This window comes from Triticum aestivum, chromosome 7A (assembly GCF_018294505.1).
Source record: "Triticum aestivum cultivar Chinese Spring chromosome 7A, IWGSC CS RefSeq v2.1, whole genome shotgun sequence".
Lineage (NCBI taxonomy): Eukaryota > Viridiplantae > Streptophyta > Magnoliopsida > Poales > Poaceae > Triticum > Triticum aestivum.
Window position 1 is genome coordinate 292,279,323 of NC_057812.1, and position 15,682 is coordinate 292,295,004.

General features: G+C 50.3%; 1 pseudogene; it reads left to right on the plus strand.

Annotated features, from left to right (window-relative positions):
* Window positions 1-6,860: 6,860 nt before the first annotated feature.
* Window positions 6,861-7,765, plus strand: LOC123154573 (uncharacterized; annotated as a pseudogene).
* The last annotated feature ends 7,917 nt before the right edge of the window (window positions 7,766-15,682 follow it).

Sequence of the window (15,682 nt, forward strand, 5' to 3'; positions counted from 1 at the left end):
AAACGTGTTTTTCCGGATTGAGCTTGATATCGTATGTTCGGAGATTGTCGAATGTGAGCCTCAAGTCGTCTATTAGAGAGTCGACGTGTTTAGTTTTAACGACCACATCATCTACGTATGCCTCTACTGTTTTGCCGATCTATTTCTCCAGACAAGTCTGGATCATGCGCTGATATGTTGCACCGGCGTTTTTGAGCCCGAAAGGCATTGTGTTGAAACAGAAGGGGTCGTATGGTGTTATAAATGCCGTTGCGGCTTGGTCGGACTCCGCCATCTTGATTTGGTGGTAGCCAGAGTATGCATCGAGGAAACACAATGACTCGTGTCCTGCGGTAGCGTCAATAATTTGATCAATGCGGGGGAGGGGGAAGGGATCCTTTGGGCAAGCCTTGTTGAGGTCCTTGAAATCGACGCATAGGCGCCAGGATTTGCCCTTCTTTGGTACCATCACCAGGTTTGCTAGCCAGTCTGGGTGTTTTATCTCCCTGATGAATCCAGCCTCCAATAACTTGGCTAGTTCCTCTCCCATGGCCTGTATCTTAGGTTCAGAGAAACGCCGAAGAGCCTGCTTGACCGGCTTGAATCCCTTTAGGATATTGAGACTATGCTCGGCCAGTCTGTGTGGGATTCCTGGCATGTCTGAGGGGTGCCAAGCGAACATGTCCCAATTCTCGCGCAGGAAATCTCATAGTACGGCGTCCACGGCGGGTTTTAACTGTGCCCCGATGAGGCTGTTTTTGTAGGGTCCGTTGGGTGGACTTGGAATTTGACTATTTCATCCGCTGGTTTGAAAGAGGTGGACTTGGATCTCTTGTCGAGTATTACGTCGTCCCTGTCCACCGTGGAGCGTAGCGCCGTTAATTCCTCGGCCGAAAGGGCCTCGGATAATGCCTCGAGGGCCAATGCGGCTGTTTTGTTTTCGGCACGGAGTGTTGTGTCTGGATCACTAGTGAGGGTGATGATTCCGTTGGGCCCGGGCATTTTGAGCTTCATGTACCCATAATGGGTTATGGCTTGGATGATCGTGAACGCCTCTCGCCCTAAAAGGGCGTGATATCCACTACAGAACGGGGCCACTTGGAATGTAATTTATTCGGACCTATAGTTCTCCAGTGTGCCGAATACCACATTTAGTGTGATTTTCCCAGCACAGCGTGCTTCCTGACTGGGGATGATTCCTCTGAAGGTTGTGCTGCTTTGCTCAACGCGGTTCCAGTCTATTTCCATTTTTTGAAGAGTTTCCTCATAGATGAGGTTTAATCCACTGCCGCCGTCCATGAGTACTTTGGCGAGTCGAAAGACGTCCACAATTGGGCTGAGGACCAGTGCAGCTGGTGCTCGGGCAGTTCGGAATTTAGGTTCGTCACTAGCATTAAAGGTAATATCCATGTCACTCCATGGATTCATTGCTGCCACGTGGCAGATTTCGGCGAGGCTATGGAATGTTCGCTTGCGCCTGTTGTTAGATGCGAAGGTTTCGAAAACTGTTAATACCTTATTGTTATCTGCGGGATGGTGCTCTGTGGTATTCGGGATAAGAAGATCCGCACCACTTTTGGCCACCTACCGGAGTATCCAACATGCTCTAAGGCTGTGTGTTGGTATGGTATCCGCTGTACTATGAATTTTGCAGGGTCCGTTAAGCCATCCCTCCAGTACGGTTCCATGCCCTGTAGAGGGTTTTTGTTTCTTTGCAACTAGCTCGGGTGTCTTATGATAGTGCACCCTTTTACTTCGGACTGGGTGTATATTCGGTGCCGGATTATCCCAAAATTTCGTTTCGGTTTTCTAGGCGCTTTCCATCGCACAGTACTTCCGTACTATGGACGCCAAGTCAGTGAAGCGTGATATGTCATGACGACTTAAGGCGTTAAGGATTCCCTTGTCCGTGCAATTATTGTAGAAAAGTGAGATTGCATCGTCCTCGCGACAGTCCTTAACCTTGTTCATCACAAGGAGGAATCTGGCCCAATAATGACGTACTGTTTCATAGGGCTCTTGCCTGATGTGGGAAAGATCGTTTATGTCTGGGTGGGTGGGTGGATTTGAGTCCGAACCCCTACCCGATCTAAGACCTAGGGACCGAGGAGTTTCCAATCTTGGAAGTTCGGGTTCCAGAGTGCTGCCCGATAAGTCTGGCCCACTGCCTGATTCTAGGTTCAGGGCTTGGATGATGTCCTCCCGTAAGCGGGTATCCGGCTCGGAGAGCTCAAGAATCCGGACATAGTTAGTCCTCAAAATAAAGGAATAATTGCCGCATTGTTCCTCCACCACCGCAACGTGATGGGTGACCGATGGAGAGTTAATCTCCCTTTGATCGGGTTTAAGCCCAATCCGATCATAGTCCGTAGCGACTCCCATGGCGGCAATGCGATCCAAGAGTTCGTTTAGGGAAGAGAGCTCCATCGGATCCATCTGCTCGGCGAATTCCAAGCCGACGCGGAGGCTATTTTTGATGACCCGAGAAGTCATCGTCGGTGCAGCGGCCGGACAGGCGGTCATGACAAAACTGCCTAGCCGGAGAGTTTGGCCGACAGCCAGGGCTCCCCCGGCGATAATGTTGTTTTTAACAATGAGATGAGGCATCCTTCCTTACGGCGATGTCACAGAGGAACTCTCAATGAAAGCACCAATGTCGGTGTCAAAACCGGCGGATCTCGGGTAGGGGGTCCCGAACTGTGCGTCCAAGGCGGATGCTAACAGGAGGCAGGGGATACGATGTTTTACCCAGGTTCGGGCCCTCTTGATGGAGGTAAAACCCTACGTCCTGCTTGATTTATTCTTGATGATATGAGTATTACAAGAGTTGATCTACCACGAGATCGGAGAGGCTAAACCCTAGAAGCTAGCCTATGGTATGATTGTATGTTGTCCTGCGGACTAAAACCCTCCGGTTTATATAGACACCGGAGGGGGCTAGGGTTACACAAGGTCGGTTACAAAGGAGGAGATATACATATCCGTATTGCCCGGCTTGCCTTCCACGCCAAGTAGAGTCCCATCCGGACACGGGACGAAGTCTTTAATCTTGTACCTTCATAGTCCAACAGTCCGGCCGAAGGATATAATCCGGCTGCCCGGATACCCCCTATTCCAGGACTCCCTCAAGTACCCTGTTCCGCGAGAAAACCACGCAACAACTGAGAGATATACTCGCCAGCGGAGTCAACACGGAAGGTACGAATGGGCGTGGAAAACTGAGTGTGAACCATGGCAGCAAATCGTTTGTATATAGGAAGAACCTCGCTATGAGATTTCATGAAGTAGAGCCAAGTGTAGCGAGAAAAATCATCAATAAACAAGACATAGTAGCGATGACCACCTTTCGAATCAAAGGGAGCAGGACCCCAGACATCAGAATGAACTAAGTCAAATGGACGCTGAGATACAGACGCACTAGTAGGATAAGGTAACTGAGTCTGTTTGCCAAGTCTGCAACCATTACAATGCAGGGAGACATCTCCAGATACAGACCCCAAGAGGCCCTGACAAACTAAAGAAGACAAATGAGAGCCACAGAGGTGACTAAGACGATGATGCCACTGCTAGAAGGACGCAGACGAAGAGGCAGCAAGAGCATGGAGTTGGCAGAAGTAGTGGCAGCGGAAGAAACATAAAGCCAATCAACCTCCCAAAGGCCCTCTGACTCACGGCGCCGAGGGCCAGCACCAACCAAAGCCTTGGTGCGACGATCCTGAATGGAGCAAGAGTCGGTATCAAGAATGACACGACAACCAGAATTAGTGAGTTGGGCAGCGGAAAAAAGATTCATGGTAAGGCGAGGAACATGTGAAACACTAGGAACAGAAAAAGATGGAGTGGAAAGAAGACCACGGCTAGCAACAGGAAGAGGTGTGCCATCGACGGTAAGAACATTAACATGAGAATCCAGAGGTCAGAGGGAAGACAACACAGAACAATCAGAAGACATATGGAAGGAGGCTCCAGAATCCAGAACCCACGAAGATGTACCTGACTGTGTAGAGGCATGCGGTGGTGGAGAAGTGGATGCAGTCACAGCAGCAGCTGAACCAGTCGACAAGGAGCCGGAGGAGGCAAGTAGACGCTTGAGGCGTACAATGTCCTGATCAGTGAGTGACGGAGTCGAGGAAGACGCTGGAGTGCCGCTGGAAAAGGAGCGCCTCTGGTCTCGCTTCTTCTGGCGACAGTCAGACTCTGGGTGACCTGACCGAGAGCAATAACCACAGAAGGTGTCACAGCGCGACATACTCTTCTCAGCATATGGAGAGCGTGTCACCCCCCTGAAGGAGTAGGCAGAAGTGGTGGAGCAGTGAGACGAGCAGAGGACACAGGAGCTCGGGCGACCAACACTGAAGGAACCACAAGTAACCCTGCAGAGCGAAGACGGGTCTTCTCAGCACGAAGCTCGGCAAGCACCTCCGAGATAGGAACACGACCACGAGCAAGCAGGTGAGCACGACGAGGCTCAAACTCAGACCGGAGGCGAGATAAGAACTCATGAACCCTCTGAACTCCAAGTCAGACCGCCTAGTCTGACAGCAACGGCAAGTGCCACAAACAACTGTCCGTAGTGAGTAAAGCTGACGCCAGATGGCAGAGCACTATGAATAGAACTCATCCACAGACGAGTCACCCTGCTGAAGAGCATGCTCCTGGTGCACCACAGAAAGGTAGAGGGCATCACCAGAGGGCTGATAACGATGACCACATTGCGGCAATAGTGCTAAGGCCCATGAACTCCGAAGCAAACTGAGGGAGGACACTCGCAGTGAGAACAGCAGCAGCTCGAGCAACATCATTGCACCACTGAGTGTAAGCAGACAAATCGTCCCGGTAGACAGAAAGAGCATCAGAATATGCTGACAACTGCTGATCATAAGCATCGACTGCATCATCATCTAGAGCCTTGGCGGCATCCCGGTCAGCCTGAGAGGCATCAGCAGCAAGGACCTGCGGCACCGGTGGGATTGGGGCCACTGGCGCAACAGGGCATGGCGGGCAGGGGACCTCACCAGAAATAACACCCCATAGAAGGAGTCCACGCATATGAATGCGCATGAAGCCCACAAACTCATCATAGTTGGTGCCATCGAAGATCACCGAGCACCGAGAAACCGCGACATAGCCCGAAGAGGACATGAGGAAGTCACTCTGGTGTTGTTGCTCTTTTTTTTTGAGTCAACTCAGGAGATCGAGCAGAGTACGCTCGAAGCAGAAGTGGATCGAACGCAGCCGACCGAGAGGTTGGGCCGGCGCGAGCCAAGGGAGCGGGAGGAGCGCCCTGGGACCGGATCCACCTGCCCCAACCGGATGGACTGGATTGGGATTGACCGGATCGGGCAGGGGAGGCAGAGGATCCCGCTCGGATCCATCTCGCTCGCCCACGCGGCAAGGAGGGCGGGAGAGGCGCTCGAAGCCCTCTCGCTCTCGCTCGCGCACCCAGCGTGGAAGGGAGCCGCTCAAGCGGGGGCCAGCAGCGGCACGACGGGAGGGGGGGGGGCAAGCGGGGGGGAGGGGGTAGGAGCGGCGCTGTAGCCATGGGAGGCTTGGCCGGCCGGGACAGAAGCGGCTGCGGTGGCCGGCACAGCGGCAGATGGCAACGGCGACCGGAACAGCAGTTGCCGGAAAGGTTGGTCGGAATGGAAACGAGGCAGACTAGGAAGAGGGAGCACGGAGTTGCGAGCGTGCTGGATCGGGAGAGGAATCTAAGCATCTGATACCATGTTAGGAATGAGCAACTACTCTTTACTGAGGGCCAATGGCCAGTACATATACAGATGTGGTAAAGTGCAAAAAGACCCCTTATACGATGGGGATGTACACAATGAACTATACACATCTAACAAAAACCAATCTTCGCTGGCCCACGAATATCAACCAGACTGACAGCATGCATAGAATTAAATCCAACTATTTATTCATCTATTTAGCCAAAAATGAACCTGTTTATTCATCTACAGGGTACTAAATATATCTGTTTCAACATTATTGCAGCAAGTAAGTGCAACGTGTCACAGGATAAGCTCAATGTAGGTGCACGTAATGCGCTAAACTTTTCTACACAGCACATGGCTTCTCTCGAGATCTGACTATGCATCAAATGAACAAATTCAAATGAGAAGCAAAAGCCAGAAGAAAAGATAAATTTACAAGGAAGGTTTTTTTACTTGCAATTCAGAAAAAATAAAGACGGCTGATGTTTGATACTCAATAAGTATGAATAATGGGTAAATGTTGTATGAAAATCATAATAAAAGTATATGTCCAGGGGCACACACCAAAGGCTCATTTCGACAATGGTTTGATATGAAATTGTCATGCTACTCACACGGTGGGTGGTTTAAACAAAAAGAATAGGGATAAAATATTGATCCAATAACCTGCCCATGATCCTTGTCAAGTGGATCATGTTTTCTATCACCATAGCATGCCAGCACCAGCGACGAAGCTTCAGTTTGTGATTAGCAAGAGTTTCCACCAAAGAAAATACCAGAACGGACGACAGGGCAGCAGCCAGCATTACACACTCACAGCTAAATATGCTGCGTTAGCAATCCATTAAAAAAATGTCATGAGCACGCAATAATACCAAGATCCACCGCCAGACTTCACCACACTGCTGGTTCTTGCTGCTGATTGTTGGAACATGATAATAGGATGGCTCATCTCTAGGACAGTGGACACACTAAAAAATGTACTAAACATGAGACGACTTGGCTGTTGTAATTGAGATGTTGCTGCCAGATCTCAAGCCATAGAAGACATCATCTGGGAGATGTAATGGCGCGATTCTTCATGTCTACCAGTGGACTGCTACTGCTTATACACTTCTGTATATATAGGCCTCTGCTGAATGGTACATCAAACCAGAAGTTGTCCTCCTCTTCTCCTCTCTTTCACAACAATACATAGAAAAGCTTCCAGATTAGATATGGCTTTCCACATGAGATCCATAAGTTTGCCTTCTAGGCCTCAGGCCAATGAGACCGAGGTTGAGCAAGAACTGCTGAGCCTAGAGGCAAGCATCTCTTCTTCCATCACCATCGGCACGATGTGTGATGGTCTGAGGAGGCTTGGAGACATCTACAAGGGTGTTGAAGAGATTATTTGCCTATCAAGCAATCAAGTTAGCTCCTCTCAGCAGAGGAAGATGTTGGATGAAGAGATGGAATGCTCTCTTGAGTTGTTGGACCTCTACAGTAACATGCAAGAGATCTTCGTCGAAATGAAGGTCATCATCCAAGAGCTGCAAGTGGCTCTGAGAAAAGGGGATGATGCAGCTGCTCAAGCCAAGATCTAGTCTTACACCCGCTTGGCGAAGAAGGCCAAGAATTATTTCAAGAAGACCACAAAAAAGACTCCTGCACATTGCAAGATGGTCATGCTATTGACCAAGGCCAGAGAGATATCTGTCTCTCTGCTGGAGTCCACACTCCATCTCTTGTCGAAGCAAATTGAAATGCCTAAACAGTCTCTTGTTTCCAAGGCATTTCACAAAAAGAAGGCAGTTGTATGCAAGGAGGAGCAATTGCAGGAGCTAGGGTGCAGTACCGGAGATCTTGAGAGTGGAGCAGGACATCTGTTCAGGAAATTACTCTAGAGCAGAGTTTCTCTACTCAACATTCTTAGCTCATAGATACTCCCAAGTCACTCTTGACGCCCTGTGGTTGGCATCCGCCTTTTAAGGAATAGCTGATCTTCATACAATTTTCCCATATGTATACACTATACAGTATAAATGTACATGAAATATAGAAAGAGAAACCAAAGTTTTGATCCATTAGACCATTTCATGCTTGAAGATGTGTTTGTGATCCGAGTATAGTTTATTTTGATATTCTTGGTTAGTCGATCTTGCTCCTTACGCATGAAACATGCCAGATCAAAGTCACAACGTCTCCACCACCACCACATGGCTGTGCAGTCTGGCACTACAAGTGAATATATTTCTTGCTTCAGAATGCAACAAAGTCCAAATTAGTATACTCAAATTATAATATCGTCACCAGATGCATCATTTAAGCATTTTAGCCAAAAAAATAGCACAAACATGTAATTTGGAGCCACAACTCTGCTTTTGTCCCACAGGATTAACAATAATTTGGGAAAGACCTAATCCAAACTTGCGAGGGCGCAAAGTTTGTTCCTTTCCTATAGTATTTCTCAGTACACAAACAACAACCAATGCTTTATATGCTTATTGGCACACATCAAAAGCGTGTTTCTGTACATGCTTACCAGAGATCTTTAGAATGGAGCAGGAAATTAATTCAGAATAGAGTTTCTCTCCTAAACATTCTTAGCTCATAGGTACTCCACGTCACTCTATGCCCTGCAATTGGCATCCGCCTTTTTGAGGATGTTCTGATCTTGATGCAGTTTTTCCATATGTATACAGTACAAATGTACAGAAAGGGAAACAGTGAAAGAGAGGTTGCCCCTCCCTCCCCTCCCGTGACGCTCCCGCGAGCGCCGGGGGGGGGGGGGGGGGGACCCTAACCCCGGCCTGCGGCCCTCCTTCTCGTGCTTCCCTCCCCTCGCCGCCGCCCCGACGTGCTGGTGGGCTAAGCCCTGCCAGCGCGGGCGGCGGCGGGGTGTTCCTCCTTCCCCCGCCTGAGTCGACGGTCGCCGGATCCAAGATCGGGTGGCGGCGCAGCGCTTCCCTCGAGGCATGGCGGCGTGGCAGCAGCAGCAGGCGGCGGAGACGTGGGCTGCGGGTGGCGGCGTGAAGGGGCTGAGGCATGGTGGGGCGCGGTGGGCTCCGGCGGCTTTGACCCTGTCGGCATGCGGCCAGATCTGGGCCCAGGCGGCGCGGGCCAGGAGCGGCGTGGGCTGCGGGCGTCCGCCTCTGCCGTGACCATGGATGGTAGGGGCGGAGACGCAGCGGCGGTGGCAGGTGGGCGGGCTGCTCGGTTTCCAGGCGTCCCGCCGGCTGGTCGGCGACGTCGGCGCGGTTGGACTCCCCGGTGAGCTTCCTCGGGGGTGGGCGGCAGTCCTGGTGGGCACTCCTTGCCGCTGGCTGGGGCTATGTTGGTGGCCTTGTGCGGCTCTGCGCTGGGCGCCGAGGCGGGGCAGCACAGGGGTGTGTCCGGGGGGAGGGATTTTGCTGGAGGGATGGGCGACGCCGACGTGCTCGGGCCCCCGTCACCGACACAGGGGTGTGCCGGTCTGGATGCGTCCGCTCCCCCACCTCCCCCTTTCCCTGGCCGCGTGCGGGCGGCTGTAGCGCTGGCGATCTTCAAGGCGGGATACATTCTGCGGCTCGTCGGTCTGGTGTGTCCCCTTGGTCCAAAGTTGACCCTTTTGGATGATCTTGGGGGTGTTTAGATGTTGGGCGGCGGCCCTGGCGGTGGGAGGCGTGGCGTTCGTGGACGGAACCTACGTCTCGGGTGTGGGCGGGCAACCATGGCCTCGCTGGGGGCTTGGTTGCGGCTGGTTGGCAGAGCGAGGGTATGTCGGAGGGGTGCGATCGTTGGAGTTTATCACTTGCCCAGTCCTTGTACTGACCGACGGTGGCGGCGGTCGTGGTCGTCGTATCCTTCATGAAGGCGCCGTGGCGGTGCTCCTACCCCTCGCATGTGACTCCGGGTGAAAACTTGATCTATGGATCGGACGATGCAGCTATCCATGGGCGTCCCCTTCTAGGAGGCACTGTCTTGGAGTCCCTGCTCTCTCATGACCATATCCCCCCTCCTCGGAGGTCTCCGTCCTCTTCAAGCGGTTATCCTTCGTCATTTTAAGTTAGCTTGGTTGGCGGTGGCATTGGGGGACGGTGCTCGACACCTTTGTATCATGTCTTGGGTGTGTGTGTTGTGTGCGGTGGTGGTGTGCGTTGTATCGGTCTGTCCGGATGTTATGATGATGCTGGCTTTATAATATAAAGTGGGGGAAACCCTTTTTCGATAAATGTACAGAAAGTAAGTATAGAAAGAGAAACCAAATTTTGATCCGTTTCAAATTTTGTGATATTGATATTAATCTCTCTGGGGCTTTGTGATGGATATGCATGACAAAATGAAATGCGTATGCTGTCAATCCATCAAGTATTTGTTTGGTTGTTAATTAGGAACTAAGCGATTTGTTTACAGGTTACATCTTTGCGGTAAACGATAACGTCAGTGATGTTAGACCTACATGCAGGTTTCTTTCACAGGTTTTTTTTTGGAAAAGGGATGACTCCCCGGCCTCTGCATCAGAAAGATGCATACGGCCTTCTTATTAGCCAAAAAGTAGTGTCCACATGGTTCCAAAGGTCTCAAAATATAAAGCACAAACAGCTCACACAGAGCCAAAAAGGGGCTAGAAACACCAACTAGCCTAGAAAAGATGCCACAACCGGCTGGCTAAAAATAGATAGGAGATCAAGCTATCCTATTACATGACCGCCATCCAAACCGGTTGAAAATATCCCGAGCTACCATCTCTCATCGGAAAGACCCAGTAACCAAATGCTCCCTGGCCTCCATCTGGGTGAGTAGCGACCACGAACGGATCAGTGCCGTAGTTCGGAATATGACCTGCAAAAAATGTATACATGATATTCTGTTAAAAACCAAATCATTTCTGCAAGTCCAGATAGTCCACAGTAAAGCACAAACTCCAACCGAATATGTCTCGCTAAGTTAGGCTCAATCCCATTAAGCCATGTCCCAAATAACGCATAAACAGAATTCGGTGGAGTGATACTAAAAGCAATGTGGATCGTCTGCCAAAGTACCTTGGCTAACGGGCAATCAAAAAAGAGATGTTTGATAGTCTCATCCCGATCACAGAAACTACACCTAGTAGGTCCTGTCCAATTACGCTTCAAGAGATTGTCCTTCGTTAAAATAACTTGTTTATGAACAAACCACATAAACACTTTTATTTTCAAAGGAACTTTGACATTCCAAACATGCTTGGACGTAGGAATGGAGTGTGAGTTAATAACATCAATATACATTGATTTAACCGTGAATACTCCAGATTTAGTCGGTTTCCAGCGTAATTCATCGGGTTGTTGTGTAATCTGGACTTCCATCAGTCTCCTAACTAGATGGAGCCATTGTTCCCAACGATTGCCCGCTAGCGTACGTCTGAACTGAATATTAAGGGGGATCGATTGAAAGACCGGTGCAACGAACACCTCACGTCGTTGCACAATACGGTATAACGACGGATATTGGATGGCCAATGGTGTCTCGCCGAGCCAAGTATCCTCCCAGAAACGTGTACTCGTGCCGTTTCCAATAACAAACTTCGTCCTATTAAACAAAGACTGTTTGACTTTCATCAAGCCTTTCCAGAAAGGCGAATCGGTCGGCCTAACAGTGACCTGGGACAAAGTTTTTGTCTGGAGGTACTTGTTGCGAAGGATTTGAGCCCACATAGCGTCATTCTCCAATGAGAGCTTCCACAGCCACTTGCTAAGAAGGCATTTATTCTTAACTTCTAGATTCTCAATACCTAGACCTCCTTGGTCTTTCGGTCTACAGATGATGTCCCATTTAGCAAGCCTATATTTTCTTTTAAGCTCATCACCCTGCCAAAAGAAGCGCGATCTATAGAAGTCCAGTCTCTTCCTAACCCCAACTGGGACCTCAAAGAACGATAGGAGAAACATTGGCATACTCGTGAGCACCGAATTAATCAGGATTAATCGGCCTCCGTATGACATGAGCTTACCCTTCCAAGAGCTCATTTTTTTCTCAAACCGATCCTCGATGCACTTCCACTCTCTGTTAGTCAGCCTACGATGGTGGATTGGAATCCCCAGATAAGAAAAGGGTAACTCGCCCAACTCACACCCAAACAATTGCCGATAAGCCTCCTGTTCATCTTTGGCCCTACCAAAGCAGAACAGCTCGCTCTTATGAAAGTTAATCTTTAACCCGGTCAATTGTTCAAATAGGCATAGCACCAGCTTCATATTTCTCGCCTTGGCCAAGTCATGCTCCATAAAGATGATTGTATCATCAGCGTACTGAAGGATTGATACTCCTCCATCAATTAGATGAGGTACCAATCCCCTACTTGACCATTTTCCTTAGCCCTTCCTATCAAAATTGCTAACATGTCCACCACAATGTTGAACAAGATAGGAGACATCGGATCTCCTTGTCTTAGGCCTTTATGTGTCTGGAAGTAATGACCTATGTCATCATTAACTTTAATTCCCACACTACCTTTTTGCGTAAATGATTCAACCTGTCGGCGCCAGGCTTCGTCAAAACCTTTCATACGCAATGACTGTTGGAGGAATGGCCATTTGACCTTATCGTACGCTTTCTCGAAATCCACCTTAAAAATTACTCCATCTAATATTTTGGAATGGATTTCATGGAGTGTTTCATGCAGGACGACCACCCCTTCAAGAATGTTTCTGTCCGGCATGAAAGCAGTTTGAGACTGCTGCACCACAGAATGCGCAATCTGCGTGAGTCTGTTTGTCCCGACCTTGGTGAAAATTTTGAAACTAACATTAAGGAGACAAATCGGCCGGAATTGCTCAATCCTCACCGCGTCCGTCTTCTTGGGAAGCAGTGTGATAGTCCCAAAATTCAAGTGGAATAATTGAAGCTGGCCACAAAACAGATCATTGAACATAGGTAGTAAATCCCCCTTAATAATGTGCCAGCACTTTTTATAAAACTCTGCCGGGAATCCATCCGGACCGGGAGCCTTATTGTTTTTCATCTGCGCAATGGCATCAAACACCTCCTTCTCCGAGAACGGGGCAAGCAGAATATTATTATCGGCAGCCGAAAGCTGAGGCACATCCTCAGTCCTGGACTCATCGAGGGACACACAATTATCCTTCGGAGGTCCAAACAACTGCTTATAATAGTCGGTAATATATGCTTTTAGGTTGTCCTGACCTAAAATGGTACCCTCGTCTTGCTCAAGCTGAAAGATACGCTTCTTTATGTGCTTGCCATTGGCTATCAAATGGAAGAACTGAGTATTCGCGTCCCCGTGGACTACTTTGCATACTTTAGCACGCAAAGCCCACTTCAATTCTTCTTCGCGGAGCAGTTCTTTCAGCCTCTTCTCCGCCTCATTTTTAGCCTGAAGCTCAGTTGGCGCTAGGATATTGGATTCGGCCTGTATGTCCAGGGCCTGTATAAGAGCAAGGAGTCTATCCTTTTCCATCTTATACACACCACTGAGGTTCTTAGCCCAGCCCCGTAAGAAACTCCTTAAATGCCTAATTTTATTCTGCCAACGCTCTAACGCAGTCTTGCCTCCAAGACCTCTAGCCCACTCCCGGGTGATCAAATCCAAAAACCCCTCACGTTCAAACCATGACATCTCGAAGGAGAAGGTGTTCTTGTTACCCACATGGTTCGGCTCCCCTGAGTCGACGAACAATGGGGTATGATCAGATATGCCCCTTGAAAGAGCTTGCACCGTAACCAGAGGAAACTTTTGTTCCCACTCCACGCTCGCAAGCACTCGATCAAGCTTTTCATAGGTTGGGTGTGGCAAAGCATTAGCCCAGGTGAACTTTCTACCGGAAAGCTCTATCTCTTTCAGATCCAAGCTTTCAATAATAGTATTGAACATGAACGACCATCTGCCGTCAAAATTGTCATTGTTCTTCTCGTCTCTCCTCCTGATGATATTGAAATCACCTCCAACTAAAATTGGAAGCTGTTCTGCCCCACAGATACGAACCAGGTCCGCCAGAAACTCCGCTTTAAGCTCGGGCTGTGCGGCACCATATACCGCCACCAAAGCCCAGTTAAAACCATCTATCCTAGACCTGACTCGAAACTTCACCGCGAAGTCGCCCATCACTACACTTCGGACTTCAAGCGAATCGCATCTCACACCCAGTAAGATACCACCCGACCTTCCACGCGGAGGGAGGCAATGCCAATCAAAGTCAATACCACCCACCAACGAAGAGAGGAACTGGGGTGCAAAGTTATCTCTACCCGTCTCCGATAGAGCAACAAAATCTAACCTCTGCTCTAAAGCTGCCTCAGCAAGGAATCTTCTTTTAGCCAAGTCCTTCAGACCTCTGCTATTCCAAAATATTCCTCTCATAATTCATCATGGAATTTTTTAGTGGTTCGAATCCTAGCACTCCTACGAACGGCGGAATCTGGATAGATCTTCCGATTCCACTTACGCTTAGGTTTACTAGGTTCTGTCGCCCGGTCCTCATAACCGGGTTCACAAATATTACTATCCTCAGTCTGTAAGGGAACATCATCTTCGTCAGAGTCATGATTGTGTGGTGCTAAATCCGCACATAGCTTATCTAGCACTCTGACCCCTAACGCGTCAATCTCATCATCCTTCATTGGTTTAACGGCTGCAAGGTTACGAATAGTCTCTAGGGCACGTTCCGCCTCCAAATCTAATAAGTCATTCACCGAATTGGAAATCTCACTATCCGTAGCCCCTAGTGAAACTCCTAATTGGTTTGCATTATTTATAATGTCCTCATTAGAAAAATGCAATAAGGAATTAGATATGTTGACGGACATACCGGAAGACAAAGCAGCCTCCTGAAGCTTGGCCGCCCTCATAGCGCACCGCTGCTGCATATCATCTATCTCAGGGACGTCCAGGATGCGAGCACTCATCCGTCTCCCCTCGGTGATAGGGTCCGGGATCCCGCCAAATGCGACCACCTCCTCCCTAGTAACACCTGGCATAGAGCCCCTCGAAGGCTCTACCGGGGTTACCAGAGAAGGCGTCTGCGGGCTCCCGATCCCCTTAGACGGGAGTCCCACACTAGGGACCCTGGTCATGGGTAGGAGCGGAGAGGAGGTGATGACGGGGGCCGCCTGCCCGCGCCCTCCTTCGATCTCAGCCGCAGGCTCAGACGCATGAGCCATCGGCGAGGGGGAGACGATCCTCCTGATCGTCGAGGGTGAAGGGGGAGCCAAGGCCTCCTGCCCCAGCGCCCCCCAGCTCCGCTGCTGCCGCGGTGGTTACCGCCACCGTCGGGGAAGCAGGAGCCGAGGCCGCCTGCCTCGGGATCCCGCTCCTTGTACCGGCCGACCCACACTGGGCCGGCGTGACCGACGCTGCCGAGGGCGTGGTGGGGTGAGGAGAAGGCGAGGCCACCTGCCCCAAAGCCCCTCCCCCACAACCCACCTTGCCCATAGACGTCGACACCGGAGTCGCGTCCGCCTGGGGCACCAGTGCAAGAGAAGCTCCCTCCAGGCTCCTCTCCGTAGCTCCGACCATAGTCCTGGCCTGGTGACCCGCAGACAAACTAGCCTCCCCCTCGAACTCCAACGGGGGGAGCGTGTGCTCAAGACAATCATCAGAATCTACCCGGTCACTCCATAATTTGGGAGGTGCCGAGGCTGGCTCAAAGGACCCAAAACGCAGAGTAGTCATGCGCACCGCTGGGGAAACCGCAGGCCTCAACCCCGGTCCCATCCCCGTGTAACTGAGAAGAACCATTAGACCCCTCGCGCGTGGGCTCATCTGACGGTGCCCCCTTGGCCCCGGCATTGCCATCACTGTCTTGCATGTCAACGTCATTACCATTAACCGCGTCATCAAATAAATCCGTGTCCTCAAACTCGATGTCTAGCGGGAACACCACTCCCCTGTAAGTCCAGTTGACCTTATCGGGCACGAACTCAATATCCAGAACACTCACTAATATCCGGGCCACCCCATGGGCACGTGTGAAAGCCATATCCACTTTTTCTGTCTTCCCCGCCATAATGCCCATGCTAGCCACCACTCG